Here is a 24,324-nt window from a genome sequence, read left to right on the forward strand (position 1 = left end):
GACTTGTATGAATTACATGAGTGTTAGTTATGTTTATACCAACTACTCTGCTTTTGGCTTTTCAAAGCATCTTGCTAGATGATAGTTTTTAAATGTCACTTCATTCATCAACATCCAAATAAAAGTACTGTGCTTTAATTTTTTGCAAATGATAAACATGAATATGTTCACCATCATTCCAATTTCTCACATCTTTCTACAAAAAGAAAAAAATCCTCATAAATAGCTTTGTGCATTGTATTAGTTACCTGTTCATACATAACAAATTTCCCTATACTTAATGGCTTAAAACAACAATGATCATGTATTGTACCTTGTGTTTTCTGTGAGTCAGGAATTCAGGCAGAATCAATGGGAACAGCTTGCCTTTGCTCCATCATACCTAATCCTCAGTTCAAAGCCTCAAAGGCCAGGATTTGGGACCATCTGAAGTCCATTCATTCACATGTCTGGTGGTTGATGCTGCCTTATTGGCTGAGGGCCTTGCTGGGACTGTTGGCCAGAGCACCCACATGTGGCCTCTCCATATAGCTTGGTCTTCATCAAAATACGGTGGTGGGTTCCAAGGACAAGCATGGAGGGTGGGGAGATCCTTTGTATGACTGAGCTAAGAAGTCACATGGCATCACTTCCCTTGCTGCTCCATTGGTCGGCAGTCACAGGCTTCCACTCAGATTCAAAGAGAGGGAACACACACCCCTACGTGTGAGAATATCAGTCACACAGTCACACTGTAAGAAGAGTGTGTGGGGTGGGATAAGCATGAGGAGGGCCATCTTTGAAAAACGCAATCTGCTATATTGCATGTAATTGGTAATAGGAACTTGCGATAAGATACTCCCAGCACATGTTGATAAACTTATCTTTGAACACTGACACATAATTAATGAGGTTAGTGATTTAGAAATATATGGCTGAGACTAACTTGGATCCCACCTAGGTTAAGACCCTTCCAGGGTGATATCAGAGCATATTTGCACTTACCACATGGAACTGAAATTGCCCTGCTGTCTGTCTCCCCTGAGAGAGTGACCTGTAGTCAGGGATTATGTCTTGTTCACTTCTGGATTCCCAGTGCTCTGTGATACCCAGCTACGTGCCTTGTGCTGTTCACCCCACCAGTTCTGGGTGACCCAAGAAGCTGACCAAGCACATGCCCAGGGACCCAGCGAAACAGGGACACAGAGCGAGAGACAAGAGAAAGAACAAGACACTTCTAATCATTTATCTAAGATTAAATTTTTTTTGTCAATTAAAATTAAAATTTTTTAATTAAAAATGCATTTGAAATTCAGCACATATAAATGATATGTCATTTCAAATAATAAACATTTATTTTGAACTAGAAATGATAGGACAGGGAAACCATGATCTTTTCAGGGCTCAAGAGCTTGCAAGAGGGACTCCCCTGGTGGCGCAGTAGTTGAGAGTCCGCCTGCCAATGCAGGGGACACGGGTTCGAGCCCTGGTCTGGGAAGATCCCACATGCCGTGGAGCAACTAAGCCCGTGCGCCACAACTACTGAGCCTGTGCTCTAGAGCCCGTGAGCCACAACTACTGAAGCCCGTGCACCTAGAGCCCGCGCTCCTCAACAAGAGAAGCCACCACAATGAGAAGCCCACACACCGCAACGAGGAATAGCCCCTGCTCACTGCTCTAGAGAAAGCCTGAGCGCAGCAATGAAGACCCAACACAGCCAAAAATAAATTAATTAATTTTTTTAAAAAAGAAAAAAGCTTGCAAAATTCCACCTGCGACTCTTTTTCTGCTGTGGACTCTTCACCATGGTGCGGTTACCTCCACACCTGTCCATCCCCACAGGTGAGATCCTGTGGAGGGGATGCCGTTCTCGATACTGCTCCAGCCCTTTATTCTCTTCTACCATCACAGACACAGCATTATGGGTGTATTATGCTTTTCTAAAACATTGGTAGCTACTACAAGGAATTACAATGGACAAGAAGAAAAAAAGAAATGATTAAAACGTGTATATAAAACCTATAAAACAAAGCATATAAAATACTTTGAAAGAAAAAGTATAGGTTGTGCATATTTGGGTTTACTTTGTACGTTAGATTTTGTTGGAAACAAAAGTCTTCAAGATAAATTGATAAAATGAAAACAAAAACAAGGCCAAGAGGAGCGTACACTTATTGTATACAAGAAAAAAACAATATCAAGATGGACATCCTTGTAGTACATCTACTATCCCTGTAGGATACAAAAGAAACTGGCATCAGTGAACATCTTCATACAAGGGGACAGTGTAACTGGGGCACCAGAGAGGAAAGGAGACTTACTTTTCACGATGCACTCTTTTATAGTTTTGAATTTTGTACCATTTACCTATATTATCCTTTCCAAGTAAATGACATGATATTTAGAAAGAAAAATAATGAAAGCAGTCAGTAAATAATAGTAGAAGAGAAATCGAATTCATTTAATCAGTAGAACCAAACAAACAAGGCTTTGTCAGCGAGAAAACAGTGCCTGGGTCAACAAGACGCAGAGGAAATACTGGACAGTTTCACTTTCTTGAGATGAGAGGCAAGACGGAAGGCCTGGGGTTGGGGGCGGGGAATTTAGGAGGAATCTGTGCAGAGGTCATACAATGAAACCACATGAGGGAGGTGGTCTAGTGGGGGGATGTATTAACAGAAAGGAATACACAGTACGGAGACCTGACTGGCATGATCAAGGTCTGGGAAAGCTTCTCAAGGAAACTGACAATTGAGTTGAGATCTAGAAGATGATTAGGAATCAACTAGCCAAGAGGGACAGGAAGGGCAGTGCAGGCAGTGAGTGAAAAGAGTAGGTGCAAAGGCACTGTGGGGGGGAGAGCACAGACTCAATTCACCCCAAGTGCCCACACACATGGCTACCCACTGCCACCAGTTTATCCTGATTTAGCAGTCAAGATGTTCAACCCTCCCTCTCTCCAAGAGAAACCTTCTTCCATAGAGCTAAACTGTGGTGGGGAGGTAGTGCCAGTCTGTGTATCAGGGGGAAGGCATTTGATATAAATTGCATGGAGCCTGGGATTTCCTCTATTTGTTCACTGGTATATCTAGTATTATTACCTCCATTAGAAACTAAAGCACAGATAAGAGAATCCCCTTGTCTGTCCAAGATTACACAGTGAGTACAGGGTATTTTTGGGTGCTCATTCAGGTGTGCAGGCATGGTTTCATCCAGGCTCTGGCTCCAATTCCCTTGGCTCTACTCAATCCTCCCCCATTGGTATGCTCTCTGCACCTCAGAAAAACTGATGGAGAAGCTTTGTGCTAAAGAGCCAACAAACGAGCATTTAAATAATATCCCTGGAGACTTATAGTTAAAACCAAGAGACTGGGGACTTCCCCGGTGAAGCAGGGGATAAGACTCTGCGCTCCCAGTGCAGGGAGCCCGGTTTCAATCCCTGGTCAGGGAACTAGATCCCACATGCATGCTGCAACTAAGAGTTCACATGCCACAACTAAGGAGCCCACCTGCCACAACTAAGACCTGGTGCAACCAAATAAATAAATATTAAAAAAAAGAAAAAAGAAACATTAGTTAATTAATTTAAAAAAAATAAAACCAAGAGACTGGGAAGAGGGTCATCAGCAGAAAGGATAGAGTTCAGTGAATTTCTAGATGTAAACTAGGTGGAGAAATGGTAGTTGAAGAAAAACTAGAGGAAGTTATATTCTAGAATACTTATAGAGGAGGCTAAAAAGTAGTGGGAGATGCTCTTTGCTATAAAATCCCAGAGACTGTTTCAGAAATACTGAAAACAATGGAAGATGGAATAAGACATGCACTGGCATCAGAAGCGACAGCTGAATGAAATAACATGAGATTTTCCTAGCACTGAAGGATATGAGTTTTTGCAGTGAAAGGAGCCAGCACAATGAAAAGGGGACAATCTACAACTAGATATCTTATTGTAAAATTTCAGAAACACAAGCATAAAAAAGAAAATTCTAAAAGCTTCCAAAAACATATTGCTTACAAAGGAATAAGAATGAGATTGACTTCTCCTCAGTCACATCAGATAGCAGAAGAACATGGAGCAATGCCTTCAAAGTTCCAAAGGAAATTTGTAGACAAGAGTGCACATAACATACAAAAACGGCTTCAAAATAATAATAAATCGACACCCATGAATCCTCCACTCCACTGAAGATACTTAATATCATCAGTACCTGTGATATACTTGAGGTCCGCACCCTGAACCCCTCTTCCCCTACCTTGATTTCCATAATAGTTTCACCACATATGCATGTCTTGATGACCAATATAATTTTGGTTTGGAAATATGTATTGTAAAACATATATTCATTATGTGAAATTTCTATAAATATCTTTCTACCACGTGTATTCTTCTGACTTGCTTTTTTCCATGCGTTTTTGAGCTCACCCATGTGGGTAGAGACCACTGAGGTCCATGCACTTTCACTGCATTATAATATTATTTGTCTCATAGTAATACAGTGACACTAGCTTGCTTTTGGCTAGTTGCCTGGTAGACTTTTATCTATCCCTTGACTTTTTAAGTTTCTGTATATTATGTTCCTGCAAATCTTGATTAGAACATGTGGCTAGTTCTATTTCTTTATTTTAAAAATCTGATCTGAGAACTTTGTGTTTTAACCGAGGTATTTAAAGTGAGTACTACATCTGGGGGGGAAAATCTGCCATCTTATTTTCTGCTTTCTATTTCTCTTTTTCCATCTCTCTCTTTTCCCTCTTCTTCCTTGCCTTCTTTTGGCTTGAGTCTCCCCTTCCTCCTCATTCCTCCTTCCCATAGGGGAATTTATTTTAAACATAGAATTATAAGTCCAGTTGAACTACGAAGTGTGAGGGAAGAATAAAAAAATTTTTTCAGGCACGCAAAGACTCAAAAAATGCACTTCCCATACTTCCTGTCTTAGGAAGTCACATTCAATGCAGTTGAGCTAAATGAGAGAGTGAACCATGAAAAAGGATGACTTAGAATCTGAAAAATCCTGGGGAGAAATAAAGAAAAGATTCGGGTGGATAGAAACCCAGCAGGTTTAGAGAACAACTAGCCCAAACTGGGCAAGAAGATAGAGGTTTTTAGGAAGGAGCCATCCAGGGAAAACAGAATTCCCAAGATTTGAAACTGGCATCGAGAAGATGATTAAAGCATGTAATAAGTGAATAGAAACTTCAGAGAAAAAAAAAAAAATCCTGACTCTTCAGTTAACTAACTCTGTGACGTTCTGCTTGTTGCTTTTCTGCCTGGCAGTTTCATCACTCATAAAATAAGGTTAATAAGAGTCCTTCATCATAGGGCTGTCATGAGGATTAAGTTAATAATTGCAGAGTGATTAGAAAAGTGCCCAGCAACTAGTAAGGGTGTGTTAAATGGATAAAGAAAAATGAAGTTTGGCTCTGCCTTTAAAAATAATCACAGAGTCACAATAATATTCACATTGATTTTTTTAAAAACTAATTAGATTCAACGATTGGGCAATGTACACGTTTCTTAATTATGGGTAGAGAACAGGATGTGAGTTTTATCAATTTCAAAAAACACAAAAGTAAAAACAGAGAGGTCACCTGAGTGCAGTGGGATGCCAGTGACACACAGCTCAGTTCCTGGGTTCCTACTGAGCCATCACACAGGGACCAAGGGACACACTGGGTCAATTGTGCCCTCCTCTTCAGCGTGCTTCTCCCAAGTGCCAGGCAAGCCTGTGATAAAAGAAATTTCCACATATTGAGATATAGGGAAGTCATTCTGGCTTATGCATGAGTTAACTTGAATTTTATGCTTACTAAAATAGCCTGTTTCTGGCCTATCAAACATACATTGTACATCTGCTTTAATTACTATAGAAAAGGGCACACTGACCAGTAGTAAAGAATGTCCAAGTGAAAAGTAAAGATTAAATGCCTCTCTTCCTGGGACACTAACCCTGTACTCCTTTGATGATAAGACTCCCTTCCCAGGTGCCAAGGCCATGCTGACTTGTGCTGATCTATGTGTTTTGTTTTGTTTTGTTTTTTCTATACGTGCTGATCTATGTGTTTTTTTGTTTGTTTGTTTGTTTGTTTGTTTTTGAAACCTTGAAGATATGTATCCTTAACTTGTTTAATGTTCTTTGTTCTGACAAGATATAAAACTGTGCTGGAAACCGTGCTTCTCTGGAGCAGCTTCTCAGAGTAATCTGGGAAGCTGGCTTCCAGGCTAATCCTTAGTTTGGCTCAAATAAAACTCTTTTGTTATCAGAGATTGTTTGATTATTTTCGTTAACATTGTGCTACCACAGGTTGAATCTTTGCAGTTTCCGCTCCAGCCTGTCAAGATAAGTCCCATCATTTTATATGATTTTGTCTATCCTGAGGCAGGCACCCACTCCCTATTTCAGACAAGGCCAGTCTGCAATAAAAAAGAACAAAGATGAGACAGAAAGAGATGGCAACCCTATTCAAGTCCCTGGTTCCAGTCATTTTGAAGGGCTGTTTATATCCCTGCCCTCAGGCTCTTGCTTCTTATTTTCATGTTTTGTTTGGGAAAAAGGGGCAGGTAAGTGGGTTCTGTTACTTGCAGCCTACACACAGCCTCTCCCTAATGGAAGTTACTACATTTCATGAAGAAAGCTGGGCCTGTCTACAAGTCTGTAGCCACTGAGTATGGAGACAGGGTCCCTCCAGGAAATGGAGAATCTTCCATCTAGCTGCAGGAGGACAGGAATTTAATCTGCAGTTAGGATTCCCACAATAAGATATAGGGAAACAAATGTCACAACTTCTTCCATAGCACCTCCTCATTATCATAAAACTGTGTTCTCAGTTGCAACCTTCTGGAAATGTATTTCCACCAGATATAAACTGACGAGTTGCTGGCATGAGCTGGGGGTGAATGAGCATCTAAGCACAGAAATAGATTTCCACAGAAATTCATCTTGCAATATTGATCTTCTCCTTTACCAAGCATGTTGTAAATCATCTGGTCTTTATTTGTTCATTTTCCTTCCCTGGGAGAGAATGTTTGGATAGAGACGTAACTACATGAGCTGGACCCTTTCTCTGTGCTGCACTTACTGTATAAGCCAGCTCACCCCCATTTAGAGGTCACAGGCTCTTAGTCTTCTCTCCACAGGAAGGTTAATGACTTGTATACGTTAACTAAAAAACAAGAGCTCATAAACCAAAACGAGCTTTGGCATCCGTCCTTTTTCAGACAGGATATGACTTCTTCTGCAGAGCTGCCAAGATTTCTAACAACGTTTGTAACAATGGGCCCAGAGGACAAGCAAAGGAAATCAAGATTCATTTACACGTGACCTGATAAAAGCCTGAGAAATAGAAATGTTTTGCCCTCATTTGCATCTGGAGATGCTCAAATTTTCTATGAAAATTTTTATATCATGGCCAGTTTTCTGGCTCGAAGAATATTAATTATAATTTCACAAGAAACTGGCCCTCTATTCGATATGAATGATAGCTTCAGTTATTCCAGATGCTGATTAGAGAATGGCATTGAACACAGATCTTAGCTCCAGCTGTTTCCTTTTAAAGAATAAAAAGGATTTCTAACTCACGGCTTTTTAAAATTTGACATATGATTCACATACCATAAAATTCACCCTTTTAAAGCACAATTCAGTGGGTTTTGGTATATTCACAAAGTTGTGCAAAGCTGGGGCTGTGGGTTGGGTCTCAGTCCCTCTCCACATAAGTACAAAATAGATAAAGGAAGATAAACCAGAAACTAAAGAGACAGGGGATGGATAGGAAAGGGGGGTGAGGGGATGGTAACAGGACAGCAGAGATGAAGAGGGAGTGACCTTTTTCTGAATAGATCTTACATTACCACACCAAAGGGGACAGGAAAGAAAAGAAGTAACCTAAGTAACTTTGGAAAACAGTGTTTTGACTTGATCCTGTAAAGCTAAAATAGCAAAAAGAACTGTACACAACACTGTAGTCTAGTTGGTAAATTGGCTTCTCACAGAGGTGTCGGTTAGCAATTCTGAAAGCATCATGTGTACATAAAAGGGTTGGATTGAACAAATAAGTAAATATATTGTAGATAATGAAAGCTAAGTTTTTCACTGCTTGAAAAAGAACTTAAAATAAGGCAAGGAGGAAAGCTAGAATTAAACCTCGTGGAATTGGATTAGAATTAGAGGTATCAGTGTGAAGTCACAGTTTTGATTGATAATGATGGGCATATGCACGCATATCCATATATGTACATGTATACACATTCATTCATGTGTATAAGTAAATACACATATATCACCTCTCTTTACTGAAGGAGCCTAAAAGCAATGAGAATCCAACAGCACCCAGATCTTTTCTAAATACCGTTCTCCAATGAAAAGACCCAGGGCTCCTTGGAGAAGAGGTTAATTCCACATAGGTCCTCTTCAAACATGTCAAAGTCATGTGAAGCAAGAAAAACCTGGGGCACTTCTCCAGATCGGAGGAGACTAAAGAGAGAGATGACAACTAAATGCAGGGTGGAATCCTGGATTGGATCCTTGAACAGAGAATGGAAAAACTATTAAGATTCAAATAGTTTTGTCTGTGGTTGAGTTAATGTTCTTGTACCAATGTTAATTTTCAATTTTTGATCATCTTACTATGGTTATATGAGATGTTAATTTTTTTTTTTTGTCTTAGATGTATTTTTTTTAATTAATTTATTTATTTTTGGCTGCGTTGGGTCTTCGTTTCTGTGCGAGGGCTTTCTCTAGTTGCGGCAAGCGGGGGGCCACTCTTCATCGCGGTGCGCGGGCCTCTCACCGTCATGGCCTCTCTTGTTGCGGAGCACAGGCTCCAGACGCGCAGGCTCAGTAATTGTGGCTCACGGGCCCAGTTGCTCCGCGGCATGTGGGATCTTCCCAGGCCAGGGCTTGAACCCGTGTCTCTTGCATTGGCAGGCGGATTCTCAACCACTGCACCACCAGGGAAGCCCATGAGATGTTAATTTTAAAGGAAGCTAGGTAAAGGGCATATGAGAACTCTTCTATTTTTGCAACTTTTCTGTTAAGTCAAAAATTGTTTCAAAATTTTAAAAAAGGTTTACTTCACATAGAATTCTCTGTCCTTGAGTGTTCTTCTCCCATTGCCCCCAGTGTAGCTCAAAGGGATAGACTGTGTAGTTAAGCTCTTTTATCCCTTACCCTGGGTAGCACAGCAGGCTAAACACAGACTTGACACGATTTGACCCTTTCTTTCCTGTATTCTTTCAGGCCTGGGACCAGGGTGAGGTAAACAAAAAGCCTATGGGCACAGAATTTAAGAAGACACTCACTCTTAGTGAAATTGCTGGGCCAAAGGATAAGTCTATGTTTTGATTCTGCTACGTATGTATATAGCCAATACTGCCTGCCAAAAAGAGAGTACCAATTTATAATGCCACCAAAAATCAATGAGTCTATCATCCATTTCGCAAAACCTTGTCAATACTGGATGTCACCTGGGTGGGAGGTGTGCAGGGGGGGGGATCATTGTTTCAGATTATAGTTGGTATCTCAACAGTCTTTCAGTGATATCAGCTAACATACATCGAACATTATAATGGACTAAGCCTGACTTCCCTGGCGGTCCAGTGGCTAAGGCTCCACGCTTCCACTGCAGGGGGCCCGGGTTCGATCTCTGGTCAGGGAATAAGATCCCACGTGCCGTGCGGCGTGACCAAAAAAAAATTTTTTTAATTTAAAAATAATAATAAAATAAAACAGACTAAGCCTTATCAATGACACCCAATGACTTTGGTAGGTAAACCTTATTTTTCTAATTTTAGAGGTAAGGAAACCGAAGTTTAGACTTTTTAGTTGACTTTCCAAGTCCACACAGCTAACAGGATTTTATCCCCTGTCAGCTCAGCTACAAACTATGGCACTTTTTACTACATCACGCCCAATCTCTTTACACCGTTTCTTTTATGTCTGAATTTCTTCCTTTTGAAATACCTGTTCATAACATTTTGATTTCTGATTCCGTAATTTGAGCCTTTCAGAAATAAAAGTGGCCAGCCTTCTCACTCCCTCTGAGGTTGTGAGGAACGGCAGATGTTTCCCACTAGAGCGAGGCTAGCGTCAAATTGCAGGGTGAGAATGCGAGGCAGGATGTGGTGCAGACCTCCAAAGACACAGAGTCCCTTTTCAGCCAGTTCCTAGCTGCCAACTTCTAGCCACTTAGCATTGCTGTGACTCAGTTTCCTTGCCAGTTAAATGGCGATGATAATCATACCTACCCCACAGACTTGTGAGGAGAATTCAATAAATTAATACATGAAAAGCATTTAGTACAGTGCCTAACACTTAGTAGGCATTTATTTAACCAATGCCAGGGAGAACAAAGGAGTCCAAAGAGGCAGAAGAAAAAAAGAAAAGTGTCTGATTAGGTATGGAATTCCAGGTAGCCTGTTTTCTCCTTAACCCTACCTACAAGCTCCCCAATTTAAAAATGGCAATAAATACACACTAAATCTTATTTATTGTATTAAAGGGAAAAAGTAAAATTTAAAAATTGGTAAGCTCTGCCAGACATGTAAAACCAGTCAAATTATATAATGAATCAAATCCTTCCCCCCCCCCCAAAAAAGATACATGAGTGTACTTACCACAATGTAGGAGAAGGAACACAATTTTGGGGGCAAGAAATGCTTTCGTTTTCAAAATCACAGAACATACCTTGAACACTCCTCTGCCCAGATTGCACTGGCCAATGAAAAACCACTCATTATGTACTTTGTACTGCATACTGCGATGGAAACACACTTCTCTCTTTCCTGTATCTCTCACTTCTAGTGAGATTCTCTCTGAAGCCACAAGATACAGCCTGCCCAGACCTATTTCTTAACTGTAAGTACTTTTAAATTAAGCACTTCTTTAAAAGCTTATCTTAGCCCTGGGTGGGGGGGGAGTATTTGATTTTCTTGTTATTATTTCTAACATGCAATATTTTGAGGTTCAGCCGAAAGACCAATGTTCTCTTATCTAATTGCTTTAAATTTAGTTAAGTTAGTCAAATTCAACATGTGCCAGGCATGTGTGAGATGCCATGCTTTTCATAAGGTAGTCTTGAATCGTCATCAACTACTGCTTTCAGCAGGATATATATATTAGGCATTGTGTTTATAACTTGATCATTAATTTCACTCTTTATTTCATACATAGGCATGTTTACTTGTGCTAGTCTAATTTCTTTGTCTTTTGAAACTATTTTGCTTGATTTTTTTTCCATTAGAAAAAGAAGACGGGATTTTATAGATTTAGCTAATGAATCATGAGACTCCTTGAATTTTTGGTATGACAGTAAGAAAAAACAGACTAGAAGGCTTCAAACTTAAATTCTGGTGCTTTATTTATATGTATAAAGAAAGAGACCCTTCTCACCTCACATTTGTTAACTTCTGAGATGAGAAATTAGGAAATGGAAATGTTTCAATCAAAGCAAAAAAAAAATTAAAGTTTAACATTGATAAACACTAGAAAGAAGAGGAAAATCTAAGCGATATATTGATTAATATTAATGTAATTAATGTAGTAGATTAATACTAATTAATATTAATAAGATAGGGGCTGTCCTTCTCAAGAGTGAGGTTTTCCAGGGCAGGGGAGACAGGTATAAGGTTAGTTGTAACTAAAACTAATGGATGAAATTAGGGTGTTTAAAACGTGGGCCAAATCCTGCAAGGTTTCTGGGCATTGAGGGCATTCCACAAAAGGGGTCTTCTAAAGAAAGGGGTCTCAGTCTCTCTTCAAAGCTTGTCCACCAAGATTCCCATTTCAATTCCTCCTGCCTCCATTCTTCCTTTCTCCGGAGTGGCCCCCACCAACTTTTTTCATCACCTGTCTGCTCTGTGGCATCAAAGACAACATGAAACGAAACAGCTGTGTGGTCCCTCAGTGATGGGCAGAGCTACCGGCTGTGGAGAGGAAACTACAGACTCTCCTGAACCCCTACCATATCTAACACAAGCGCTACACACGTTGGGTGCCCAGTAATGTTTGCTAACGTGGGTTGGATCTGCAGTTATTCTTAACAGAAGAGAAATAAAAACGCCCAGGGCCGTGGGTTACAAAGTGTCCTCTGTAAGGGCACTGATGCTGGAATCTCCTGAGATGCCAGGCCTCTGCATGGGCAGGCAGCCCAGGGGTGAGTGGGGCTAGTTCCTGTGCTCCTCGGGAAAGCTGGAGGCCCTGGCATGGCTACACCTGCCTGGAGAAGGGGATGGTATTTTTCTAATTCTCACCAAGCTGCGTCCATGCAGAGGGCCACATTCCTCTACATGACAGCACCCTATGCCATAGGGGCAGCAGCCCTGAGGGTGCTCGGTACAGATTCCTGGACCCCAGCCCATCCCACCTAAATCACAATCTCGGAGGATAGTGCCCAGGAATCTACATCGTAAACAAACTCTCCAAAGTGGCTTTTACGCGCACAGTAAGCATTGAAGACCACTGAACGGAGGAGACAAGCTTGTAGACAAGGTCCCAGAAATTCTTGGAAACATTACTGGGCACTAAAGTGATTTCAGGGAAGTTGTCTTTTGTTATCTTCCCCTCAACTCCTGCTGTCGATCTTTTACCTTGAATGGTTAAGGTTAAAGACTATTGGGTATTTAATGGCTGAAGCAAAGAGACTTGCAACCGTTTAGGATATTTTGAGTTCGTTTTTATTTTATATTTTATTGCAACCTAAAGGATCCCTAGAATTGTGAAATGATATTTAAACCACAGAGCTGCACAGGAGTAAGTGTGCTTGTTTTCTCTTCTGTTTGATAGCTATCAGGGACCTCTTTCTGGAGTAAGAAATCTCATGTGAGAAGTTACAAGACCTCTTTCAGAATAAGCCACATTGGTCAAAAAGAAGTCTGGGGCGCTGGTTCCTAGTGCTGTTGTTCTGGGCTGGGCCGGATAGAGTAGCCTTCCCCCCTGCTGTAGGTAACCTTCACTAGAGATGAACCTTGAAACCTCCCGGGTCCCCCAATCTCTGCTCAGTTCTCGGTGCTAAAGTCCCCAGAAACACCTGGGGCGCCCAGTTTTCCGTATTCAAAAAAGGAAGTCAAAAGTAGTGAAAGAAACAGAAACCGAGAGCTTTTGACTTTGGGGCTAAAGACTGTTGAGGCCACTACACTGAGAAAGTAAACTGTGGTACAAACTAACTGGCAGTCAGCACATGGATATTTCCGATGAAGCTGCTGGCTGCAAAATGTGCAGTTTACCTACCATTGATTCAACTTCAAAGGCACTCAGAGAATGCTCCAGTCTCTGCTTTAAGGGCTAACAGCGGCCAATCTGAATACACAGATATATAAAGTATATACTGAGTGAGGATAGTTAGGAAAAAGAAAGGATGGTTAGATAATTGCAGGCAAGTTTTTATTTTGAAATCTTCAGATCATTCTATTCAAAATCACAGCATAGACTTCTTAAAAAATAAGCAAGTTAAATGAACATGTTTTTCCTGAGAGAGATCATGGGAAGGGTATAAGTTCATTCATTCAGCAAGTAGTTACTGAATGCCAACTTGTGCCAGGCACTGGCTAGGGGCTAAGGAGAAAAAATTCAGACAGCTATAGGATAATCAGCACAACCCTTTACTTTTTTTTTTTTTTAGTCACTGCATTTGCTTTTTGTTTCCAAAGTGGGTATTTCTTGTGTTGATTATAAAAGGAATAAATGCTAATTGTAAAAAATTTTTTCAGAGAATGCACAAAATTATAAAGATAAAAGTTAAAAATCTCTACCAGCCAATCACCTAGTGATAACCACCGAACATTTTGTATAGCCTTTCCTGTTTTTTTCTGATATTTGATTATTAAAAAGAAATACAAAAGAAAGTCTGAATTTCCTTTTTTTAAAGCATTTCCTGCAACACCTCTTCTTCCCAGGTCCCAAATATGGGAAGCTATCACCCAAAACTATGGTTTCTGTCATGTGAGTACTGGGGTTTGCGATATAGGATGTCTGGCGGTCTAAAGGAGTTCTAGGGAGAACTGCCACTGCTTAAGTGGTTTTCAGGGCTGAGCACTAGCCTGTGTCTGATGTGCACGGGCTCCAGCGGGCATCACGCACTAAGACCGCGGTGGCGGGCGTGTTAATGGGCACCTACTGTGTGCCAGGCCCTGCGCTAAGCTTTTGCGTTACCTCAGAGAACACAGCCCACAAAAATTCCCTGCCCTTGTAGAGCTTACGCCCAGGACTGGGAGCTTCCTTTTCCCAAAACCAAGGTGATTACTGTAAAAAGCGTGAGCAACAGAAATGGCACAATTGCAGTTTCTTTATTTCCTTTTTCATGAATCCACAGAACGAGTGTGTTTAGAAAGCTGTGGATGCTTCTTACTAAACCGAAAAACAGGCATGTGCACTAGAAGTAGAATCTGGGGACCACCTAAGAGGTGTTAAAATCAGCGGGGCCAGGGGCCGGGGGTTGGTGATGATAGTTTCTTTCTGTCTTACTTCCCGATCAGAAGTGAGCTGATCAGCCCAGTCATCTGATGAAAACTTTACAAAATGTATTACAAATGCCTGGTGAGACGGAGCGGCCGCGGCTGGCGGAGCGGCAGGGTGCCGGGCAGCGGCGCCCCGACCCTGTCCCAGACCCCGGGCTCCCTCGCGCCTGCCCGGCCAATCTCGGCTCCCACCAAATCCGGCAGGTCCAGCCGCGTACGGCGACAGGGACCAGCCCAGGTCCCAGCCTCGCGGACCCTCCCCGCGTCCGCGAGATGCAGCCGCCTGGAGCTGGCCGCGCCCTGACTGCGGCCAAGCCTGCCCGCGGGCTCCGCGCTGCCTGCCCGGAGGGATTCGGGGGCAAAAAGTCAGGTCCCAGCAGAGGAGACGGCCGGGTACACAACTCACGTACTGGGAGGCCGAACGTGGGTGCCTGGCGGAGAACACCTTCTGCGCCGCCACGCTGCGCGCACTCACCATCCTGAGGGGCGAGAGGTCACGGCGGTGAGAAGCCCACCCCACCCTCCGGCCCGCGCTGCTGAAGCCCCCGGCCCTGCTCCTGCCGAGGCCACACCTCCCGCGTGCACCGGCAACGGGGAGCGAGTGGGCTCTCCGCCCCAAAGGGAAAAGCGGAGGCTGCCGATGGGCCCGTGTGGTTTGATAACTTGGTTCAGCCTGACACCGGCGCGCCCCGCCACCGGCGGACTGTCCTGCCCTTGTCCCTTCTCCCTGCGAGGGAGCCAGAGTACAGCCAGAGGCAAGTTCGCTTCGTTCCACCACCTGATGATCCTACCCTTCAAGATAGACTCCTGCCTACAAAGACACCCACAGATAACGCAGGCCCCGAATGATCGCCCCCCCGCCACTTTCCCTCCTCCCCACCATTTTTGTTCACTTACTAAACCTTCTTTCGCAGTGTTTTCTGTGAGATCCACAGTGGTTAGCCTCTCTCTTTTCTTGTAAAAGAGCAGTAAAAAGCCATTATGGCGCGTTAAAAAATAAATAAAGCAAAAACCAAAATAAAAAACCACTTTAATGCATATAAAAGGACAAACCTAATAAATTTTAAATAAGCTTCAGCTATTCTGAATGCATTTTATGGTGTTCTATGCGAAAAAGAGAAATTCTTTAGAATGGTTCCTAAGAATTCTAAGGCGGAAATGCAACCACAGTTCAAAAATCTTCTTAGGGCTATGTTTACATTATATACTACTTGGATTTGGGAATATACGTTTTACAGCTTTTGTAACAGATTGCTTTTCTATTTTTCACTCTAAGTCCTATGGGGGCTCTCCTCTTCGCATATTCTCTTATGTTTTGTTTTCTTATTTTTTAGAAATAATTTCAGATTTATGAAAAATGTTGGAACAATAACACACAAAAAGACAAACAATAACAAACGTTGGCCAGGATGATGGAACCCGCAAACAAAATGCAGCAGTTTTGGAAAACAATGTGAAGCAGTTCGAAATGCTAAACATGGCCTTGGTGGTATAGTGGTGAGCATAGCTGCCTTCCAAAATGCTAAACATAAAGTTAGTATTTTGACCCAGCAATTCCACTTCTAGATAGACACCCAAGAGGAATGAAAACAAATGTCCGCACAAAAACCTGTGTGGTACGCAGATAGTAATAGGAGCGTTATTCATAATAACAAAAAAGTAGAAGCAATCTAAATGACCATCAGCTGATCAATGGACAAACACAGGGGGCTCCCCTGGTGGCGCAGTGGTTGAGAATCTGCCTGCTAATGCAGATTCGAGCCCTGGTCTGGGAAGATCCCACATGCCGCGGAGCAAATGGGCCCGTGAGCCACAACTACTGAGCCTGCGCGTCTGGAGCCTGTGCTCCGCAGCAAGAGAGGCCGCAATAGTGAGAGGCCCGCGCACCGCGATGAAGAGTGGCCCCCGCTTGCTGCAACTAGAGAAAGCCCTCGCACAGAAACGAAGACCCAACACAGCCAAAAATAAATAAATAAATAAATAAATATTAAAAAAAAAAAAATGGACAAACACAAAATGGTATATCCACACAATGGAATATTATTCACCAGTAAAAAAAAAAAAAAGTACTAATACATGCTGTGATAAGGATGAACCTTGAAAACATTATGCTAACTAAAGGAAGTCAGTTACAAAAAAAAACATATATTCTCTTATTCCATTTATATGAAATGACTAGAATAAGCAAACCAATAGAAACAAAAAGGAGATTAGAGATTGTTTGGACGTAGGGGAGGCGAGAGGAAGTGGGGAGTGACTGTTAATGGACATGGGTTTTCTTTAGAGGATGTGTGCTAAAATATTTCAAAATTAGATTATGGTGATGGTTATGCAAGTATGAATATACTAAAGTCACTGAACTGTATCCATTTTAAACGATTGAATTTTATAGTATGTAAAATATATCTCAATAAGATTTTTTTTAAATAACAGGGACTTTGCTGGCAGTCCAGTGGTTAGGACTCCACGTTTCCATTGCAGGGGGTGCGGGTTCAATCCCTGGTCGGAGAACTAAGATCCCACATGCACATGGCACAGCCTAAAAAATACAAAAATAAAAAAGTAATACACAGAGTCCCCATACACCCCTCACTGGCTTTCCTGGTTAATGTTTTACATAACAATAGTACACATACTGAAACCAGGGAATTAATATTGGCAAACTGCTATCACCTAATTAATCTACAGATCTTATCCAAATGTTACCAATTGTCCCACTATTGTCCTAAGGAAGAGAAAAGTAGCTCTTGCCATCGTGGAGCTGGCCCAGTGCTGTGAGCTAGGCTTTGGTGTTGCAGCAAGCTGGCCTGGCACTCACACCACGTCTTTTTTTTTTTTTTTTTTTTTTTTTTGAGATATAATTGACATATAACATTATATTAGTTTCAGGTGTACAACATAATGATTTGATATTTGTATATACTGTGAAATGATCACCACAGTAAATCTAGTTAACATGCATCACCACACAGTTACAAAATTTTTTCCTGAGATGAGAACTTCTAAGATTTATTCTCTTAGCAACTTTTAAATATACAATACAGTGTTATTCACTATAGTCACCATGCTGTACATTACAGCCCCAGGACTTATTTATTTTACGACTGCAAGTTTGTACCTTTAGATCACCTTCACCCATTTCTCCCACGCCCTACCCCTCACCTCTAACAACCACCAATCTGTTCTCCGTATCCATGAGTTTGGTTTGTTTGCTTGTTTTAGATTCCACGTATAAGTGAGATCATACGGTATTTGTCTGTCTGTGTCTGACTTATTTCACTTAGCATAATGCCTTTAAGGTCCATCCATATTGTCCTCCCCACTGGGTCTTGATGCTCCCCTCTAGCACATGAACAATTTCACAGAGCATCAACATCAGATAAGACCATGATGGATCAAATAAAAACACTAACACTCCGTAATCATATTTGAACACAGATGAACTTTAAACATTATCCAGGCCATAAATACCAAACATTTCCCTTTCCTGACTAATATGAGTGATTGCTGTTTCTTTACCTGTTGCAGGGTTAGGCTTGCTCTAGTCACCTTCACTCCCATAGATAAGATTTATTAATATACCCAGTCATAGCATTGTCTCCACTTTCTGGAGCACATCAGTATGTCCCATTACTGATAATATCAACTTTGGTCACTTGACTAAGATAGCGTCTGCCAGATTTATCCACTAGAGAGTTGCTGTTTTTCTCTTTGCAATTAATAAGTAGCCTGTGGGGTGATACTTTGAGATGTGTAAATATGTTGTTTCTCATACTTTCAAAGTCTAATTTTAGCATCCATCTGTGAGTCTTGCCTATAACAATTATTACTGTAGTGTTTGCCAAATGGTGATCTTGTATTTCCGTCACTCCCTCTATATTCGTTAATGGGAATTCTCCCTCATTTTATTTATTATTATTATTATTATTATTATTATTATTATTATTATTATTATTTTGGCCGTGCCGTGTAGCCTGAAGGATCTTAGTTCCCTGAGCAGGGATCGAACCTTGTCTCCTGCAGTGGAAACGTAGAGTCTTAACCTCTGGGGACCACCAGGGAATTCCCCCCTTCTCCCTCAGAGTAAATAAAATTTACTCTTTTATTTATATCAGTAGAGAGTTATGGATAGTTTAGTCTATGAATTATAATCGGATATTAACATTGTTTGGTTACACAAATTGTCCCAGATTTAGCCATTGGAAGAGCCATCAAGTTGGCTCTGAGGTCCTATCTCTAATCCATATTTGCACCCTTTTTTACTTTTTGGTACACAAGATGTTCCAGGCTTATCTTGTACTTCCCTTTCCCAGCCCTGGAATCATCCATTTCTCTAATGAACTCAGGCTCTTTTTTTAATTGGAAAATGGTATTTAGAAACCAAGATTTGGGCACAAGGTGTGTTCATTGATAGTGGGTTGTTGTTGCTTCTAGGTCCTCTCAACGGAGAGGGCTGGGAAATATTTATGTATTCATACATATATACACATTTCTATATCTCTCTGTGCGTATGAGTGTGTGTGTGTGTGTGTGTACTGTAAAGTTGTTGTTTGTTGCCTCAGTGGCTTCCAAAGTGCTTGTTTTGAACTTTTACCAAGTTATTGCCCACTTCTAAGTACCCATCCCCAATACATGTGTTCATAAGCCTTATAATGACTTCCCCATCTTACCCTTTTCCTACTTTCCTTGTTGACCCAGTTACATTTAAATTACCCAGTGAGAATGCTTCCTGCATGCCACAAGCTACCCCACTCATGACCCTCAATAAAGGCATTTGCCCATGTGTCCTGGCTCTGCTGTCTCGATGCCTGCTGTTACCAAACTTCAGGCTTTTAAGGGACTTTGCATGGCCCTCTGGGCATGTCATGCCTCCCCCTTTAGGACCTGGGAGTAGAATAAATTCTTTAATTTCATATGCTTGTCTGAATGGGATTTCTGTAACTGTGTCGGAGTGACACTTAAAGACCCCACAAAGGAGTCTTACCCCCTCATTTACAACTGTGTGTATGTGTGTGTGTGTGTGTGTGTGTGTGTGTGTGTGTGTGTGTAAATAACCATGAGTTCATACCACTGATTCCAATCCAACAGGACTCATATTAGCTGTCCTCCTTTCCTTATTTGTAATTTCTTTCTCTGACAGGGAAAAATCTCAATCTCATTATCCACAGTATATTGTTCAAGCCATATATATAGATAGATAGATAGATTTCAGAATTGCTAATTCATACCCATGTGAAAAACAAGTTTACTAACTAGAGTATAATATTTATGTCAGTTATTTTTTTATAGCTTTATGTTATATAGTCAAAATACTTTCCAAGGTTATTTAGGTTACTTTTTTCTTCCTCAGTGTGGTTATAATATTAATTGTAATACAGTCAGGTCTATTTGTTACTGTTTATATTGCATTTTGGGATCCTGCCACATTCTGGTTGATTTTGACTGTCCATTTATGCGTTGACTTGATATGTGAAATATTAGCATGGTTGGAAGAGTCAGAGCCATATGAAAAGGTACACTTAGAGAAGTGTTGCCCCCAGCCCTGCTACTCCATTTCCATTCTCTCATTCTTTCCACCTCATTTACCCTGAACATAACAAGTTTCATTTGTGTCTGGTTTATTCTTCCTGTATTTCTTATTGCACAGTTGAACAGATACATGTGTGTTTTCTTATTTCCCTTTATTTCTTACATGAAGGATATCATACCAAAAACATTCTTTTGTACATTTTTTTTCCCACTTACATATATCTTGGAAGTTACTTCATGTCAGTTTATAGAGCTCGTCCTCATTCTTTTTTTGATAGCTGCATAACACTCCGCTGTGTGGGTGTACCATAGTTTATTCAACCTGTCTCCCATATAGTGCTTACAATTATTTTGCAAAAACAAACAATGCTGCTAGGAATAACCTCATGCATATGTGTTTTTGCATTTTTGGAGGTATATCTTCAGGATGAATTTCTAGATATGGGATTGCTTGGGCAAATGGTAAGCGTAAGTGTAGTTTTGTTAAGTATTGCCAAAGTTCCTTCCAGAAAGTTTGCACCAGTTTGCATTCTCACTGGAAATATATGAGTTCCTGTTCCTCCACAGCCTTGCCAAAAGAATGTGTTGCATACTCTTTAATTTTTGCCACCTGACAAGTGTTTAATTTGCATTTCTTTAATATTGAGTGAGTTTGAACATCTTTTTTAATATACTTAAGGTCATTTTCATGTCTTCTTTTGTGAATTATCTGTTCCTGCCTTGTCATTTTGTCAACCTTGGGGCTTTTAAATTTCTCTCATTTTAAAGATTTTTTTTTTTAATACTTAATGTCAGATTTTGTCCTCTCTTTGTGTACCTATAATCATTTTATTAAAACTTAGAAAAATATATGTTTGCAGACCACACTCACTAATGGGAAGGGAAATACCTAGAGCTATTTTCTGATGGTGATAAAGTTCAACAGACAGAAACCTTTAAAAAAAAACGTTTTAAAGCTTCTTCCTTCTTTCTAAAAAAAATAAAAATAAACTCGTTTAATACTTATCCAGAAACACTGTGTCCTTCACATGAGGCTGTTTGCTAGGACTCAGGGGACCATTTATAATGATAGACCTGGTTAATTTACAATTAGCTATGATGAAGCCTGGGCAGATTTAGACATGTTTGAACCATTGTTGATACGCTTTCAATTGTGTGGAAAAACATCCAGGATGTTGCCTTGTTTCATATACTGCTCTCTCTTTTTGTCCATGGGAACTACCAAACTAGCCAGGCATTACTGAGCAATGCAATCTATAAAGAAACCCAGTTAATTCAAGAAATAGAAAAAGTGTAAAGTAATATGGAACAATGGAGGTAATTTGCTTGTTTTTGACACTGCCCTATGAGGGAAATAATACAAGAAAGCATTAGTATAATCACATTGCCTGAGTATCACGAAGCACTGTATTTTCAATCTTAGTGTTTTTCTTTTGTCCTGAATTCTGAAGTGGAAATGTATTACATCTCAAGTGTCTAGCACACTGTGAGTGAGTCAAACATATAATAAGTACTTAAGTCAAGAAGACAAGGAAAAGTACCTTCTATTTGACTAACATTGAAGTTGGTGCTAAAGGAATAAATACGAAAAGAGAGTTCCAGTTCTCAAGGAGATCACAACAAACCAATGAAAATGCCACCCTGTAATAAGTGCTGTGATGGAGCAGGGCTCTAAAGCTAAGGGGCAAAGGGAGGGACAGGGACTGTGGAGTGAGCCAGAGAGGATTTGAATTTCATAATTTACTTAAACTCTCTGAGCCTCCATTTCCTCATCAACTCAATAAAGATAATAATTCCTACTTAGCAGGGCTGTTGTAACATTAAGTGGACAGTGTGAGTCTAGCACAGTGCCTGATATAAGGTAGACTCTCAATGAATATTAGCTGATATTATTGCCAATAGATATTTGTGGAAATCATCAAAAGACATTTCCTTGCTGCATTTTTGTACATTTTAGCCACTCTCCCTGATACTAATCTGATTTTTTTCATTGTTCATTAAATTCATCCCTAAACTTTATCTCATAGAAGGTACTCATAGAAGATACTTTTCATTGTCTTCTTGAATTAAGTACTTATTATATGCTTGACTCACTCACAGTGTGCTAGACACTGAGATGTAATACATTTCCACTTCAGAATACAGGGCAAAAGAAAATGCTCTCAATAAGCACAGAAGGTGGATAGGTCAGAAACCATTTCCATTTTTGCAGATTAGTAGGAGGAAATTTAAATGACTAGTTAAATAACTAGGCTGATCAATGACTAGTCCAAGATCACACGGTTTAAGAAACCAGAATTTGAGCAAAGATATTCTCACTTCAAATCAAATCAATGTTGCATGACCCCACACTGCCTCTCATGATGGAGAGAAATTAGGACTAACCTAACAAAGTGTACTTCCTAATAAACTTTGCTGGGGCACACCATCAGGGCTTGTCCCTAACACGTACCAAGGGTCTGTCAGCACTGATAGTCGGCACTGTCAGAGGGATACAGGCTCCAGGTAAATTTGAAGTGAAGGACCAACTTGGATGCAGGAAGATTGGAGAGGACTACTGTGATATTGTGGTTTTTAATAAGAAATACATATTTGGTCTTCATTCCTGTTCTTGGCACAGAGCTCCTAAAATCTTTGGAATTTCTTACATGGTAAGAGCGATAAAGGTGTCTTGTTATTCATAACAAGCCCCTCTCAACTACAGAGGAGTGTATGCTAATGAAGTGACTTTTTGGAAAGCCCTTGAGGGTGCTGGTTGCCAGGGGAACCAATCTTTGATTAGAGGGTTGGAACTTTTAGCCCCAGCTCTCAGACTTCCAGGGGAGGGGAGAGGGGTTTGGAGACTGAGTTCAATCACCAATGGCCAATGATTTAATCAATCATGCCTATGTAATCAAGGCTCCATAAGAACCCAAAAGGACAGGGTCCAGAGAGCTTTTGGGTTGGTGTGCTGGGAGGGTGGCCCACCCCAAACTCCACAGGTTCTGAACCTCACCCTATGTACCTTTTCATCTGGTTGTTCATTCGTATCCTTTAATAGCCTTTGTAATATATCAATAATCTAGTAAGTAATCTATTTTCCTGAGTTCTGTGAGCCACTCCAGCAAATTAATCAAACCTAAGGAAGGGGTCATGGGAGCCTCTGATCTAGTTGGTCAGAAGCACAGGTGACAACCTGGTCTTACAACTGGCATCTGAAGTAGGGGAGGGAGGGCAGTCTTGTGGGACTGAGCCCTTAACACGTGGAATCTGACACCGTCTCCTGTAGACAGTGTCAGAATTGAGATAAATTGTAAGACACTGTATGGGCAGGCTCCCCAAGATGTCTGTTCTCTTGTTCTCTGTACATTCTCTGCTCGACCAGTCCCTGCTTCACCTACATTCTATTCAGATGACTGACCTTCCCTAATCAGTAAATGCCTACGTACTTGCCCTCGCCCCAGCTAGTGATTGTTCTAAGCTTTAGATCAGAATATCTCCCCTGTGATAGCTTATCAAAGGGATGGTGGGAGGCTGTGCTCCTCTGCTGGTTTCCCTGGTAACCAGTGAGCCAACCTGATGTCAATCCCCCCTATAACTGGTAACCTCCCCCTCCCCCCATCCCCTGCCCTGGGAGCGAAGACTGGTGGGCTGTCACTCCAGGACCTTGCTTCAGACATGTAAGATCCCCCTATCCATTAAACCATTGATGTTTCTGTCACTGACTCTGGGCTCTTTCTTCGGTCTCTGGACAAGCACAGGGCTTGCAGGCCTGCAGCGTGCAACCCAATGGACCCCCAGCTGGTGTTGCAGAATTGCTTGGTGTGGAAAAAAGCTACCACACATTTGGTGATCACAAGTGACAGACAGTGTTCTGTGAGTAGACAGAAAACAGGGGAGTTTTTCCTTTACAACTGCTCATGAGAAGCAAGTCCACAACAAAAGGGAACATAAAAGAGGGGCAAGAGGAGAAAGTGTGCGAGTGCACGAAAGCTTAGGATGGTGCAATTTTACAGAAGTCTGTTCCCGTAATTCGCTACTCCTTTTGTCAACTGAAAAAAAATGTACAACGTGAGCGTTGTGAGTTAAGTTTTATTTGGAGCCAAATGAGGACTATAGCCTGGGCGACAGCGTCTCAGATAGCTCTGAGGGACTGCTGCGAAGAGGTCGGAGGGGAGGTCAGTAATACATGGTTTTAGTGAAGGGGGTACGTGCCATCAAGCACACATATTGGCAGAAGATTGCTGCTGGTCACGAGGACCAGATGCGTCCGTTAATGATTTTAGTGCTTTTCTAGGTATAAGAAGATGTAAGACATGCGGCTCATAAAATCTTCTAAAAAATATCTAACTCTCTGAAGGCCTGTTCTGCCAGTGTTTCCCAGAGCA

The 24,324-nt window shown here is 41.2% G+C and overlaps 1 protein-coding gene and 1 long non-coding RNA gene across 6 annotated transcripts in view; one reads left to right on the top strand and one right to left on the bottom strand.

The window, feature by feature from the left end:
• Positions 1 to 16,127, bottom strand: part of LOC309628311 — a 28,161-nt gene extending 12,034 nt beyond the window's left edge. The window contains exons 1-3 of one of the 5 annotated variants that reach the window (XR_014244404.1): positions 14,839 to 16,127; positions 5,569 to 5,703; positions 114 to 1,937 (exon numbers count right to left, since the gene is read on the bottom strand). This is a non-coding gene — a long non-coding RNA (uncharacterized lncRNA). Of the gene's footprint in view, positions 1 to 113; positions 5,704 to 14,838 lie in introns of those variants that run through there. The other 4 variants (XR_014244405.1, XR_014244406.1, XR_014244403.1 and 1 more) reach the window with 4 other exon arrangements.
• LOC309628299 (placenta-specific gene 8 protein) overlaps positions 10,680 to 24,324 on the top strand; it is a 35,175-nt gene continuing 21,530 nt past the window's right edge. Inside the window, exon 1 of the mRNA XM_082391221.1 lies at positions 10,680 to 10,832. The gene's annotated coding sequence lies outside the window, so the exon portion shown is untranslated. The remainder of the gene's footprint in view (positions 10,833 to 24,324) is intronic.

The sequence above is a fragment of the Balaenoptera borealis genome (assembly GCF_965194805.1).
Source record: "Balaenoptera borealis genome assembly, chromosome: 4".
Classification (NCBI taxonomy): Eukaryota; Metazoa; Chordata; class Mammalia; order Artiodactyla; family Balaenopteridae; genus Balaenoptera; species Balaenoptera borealis.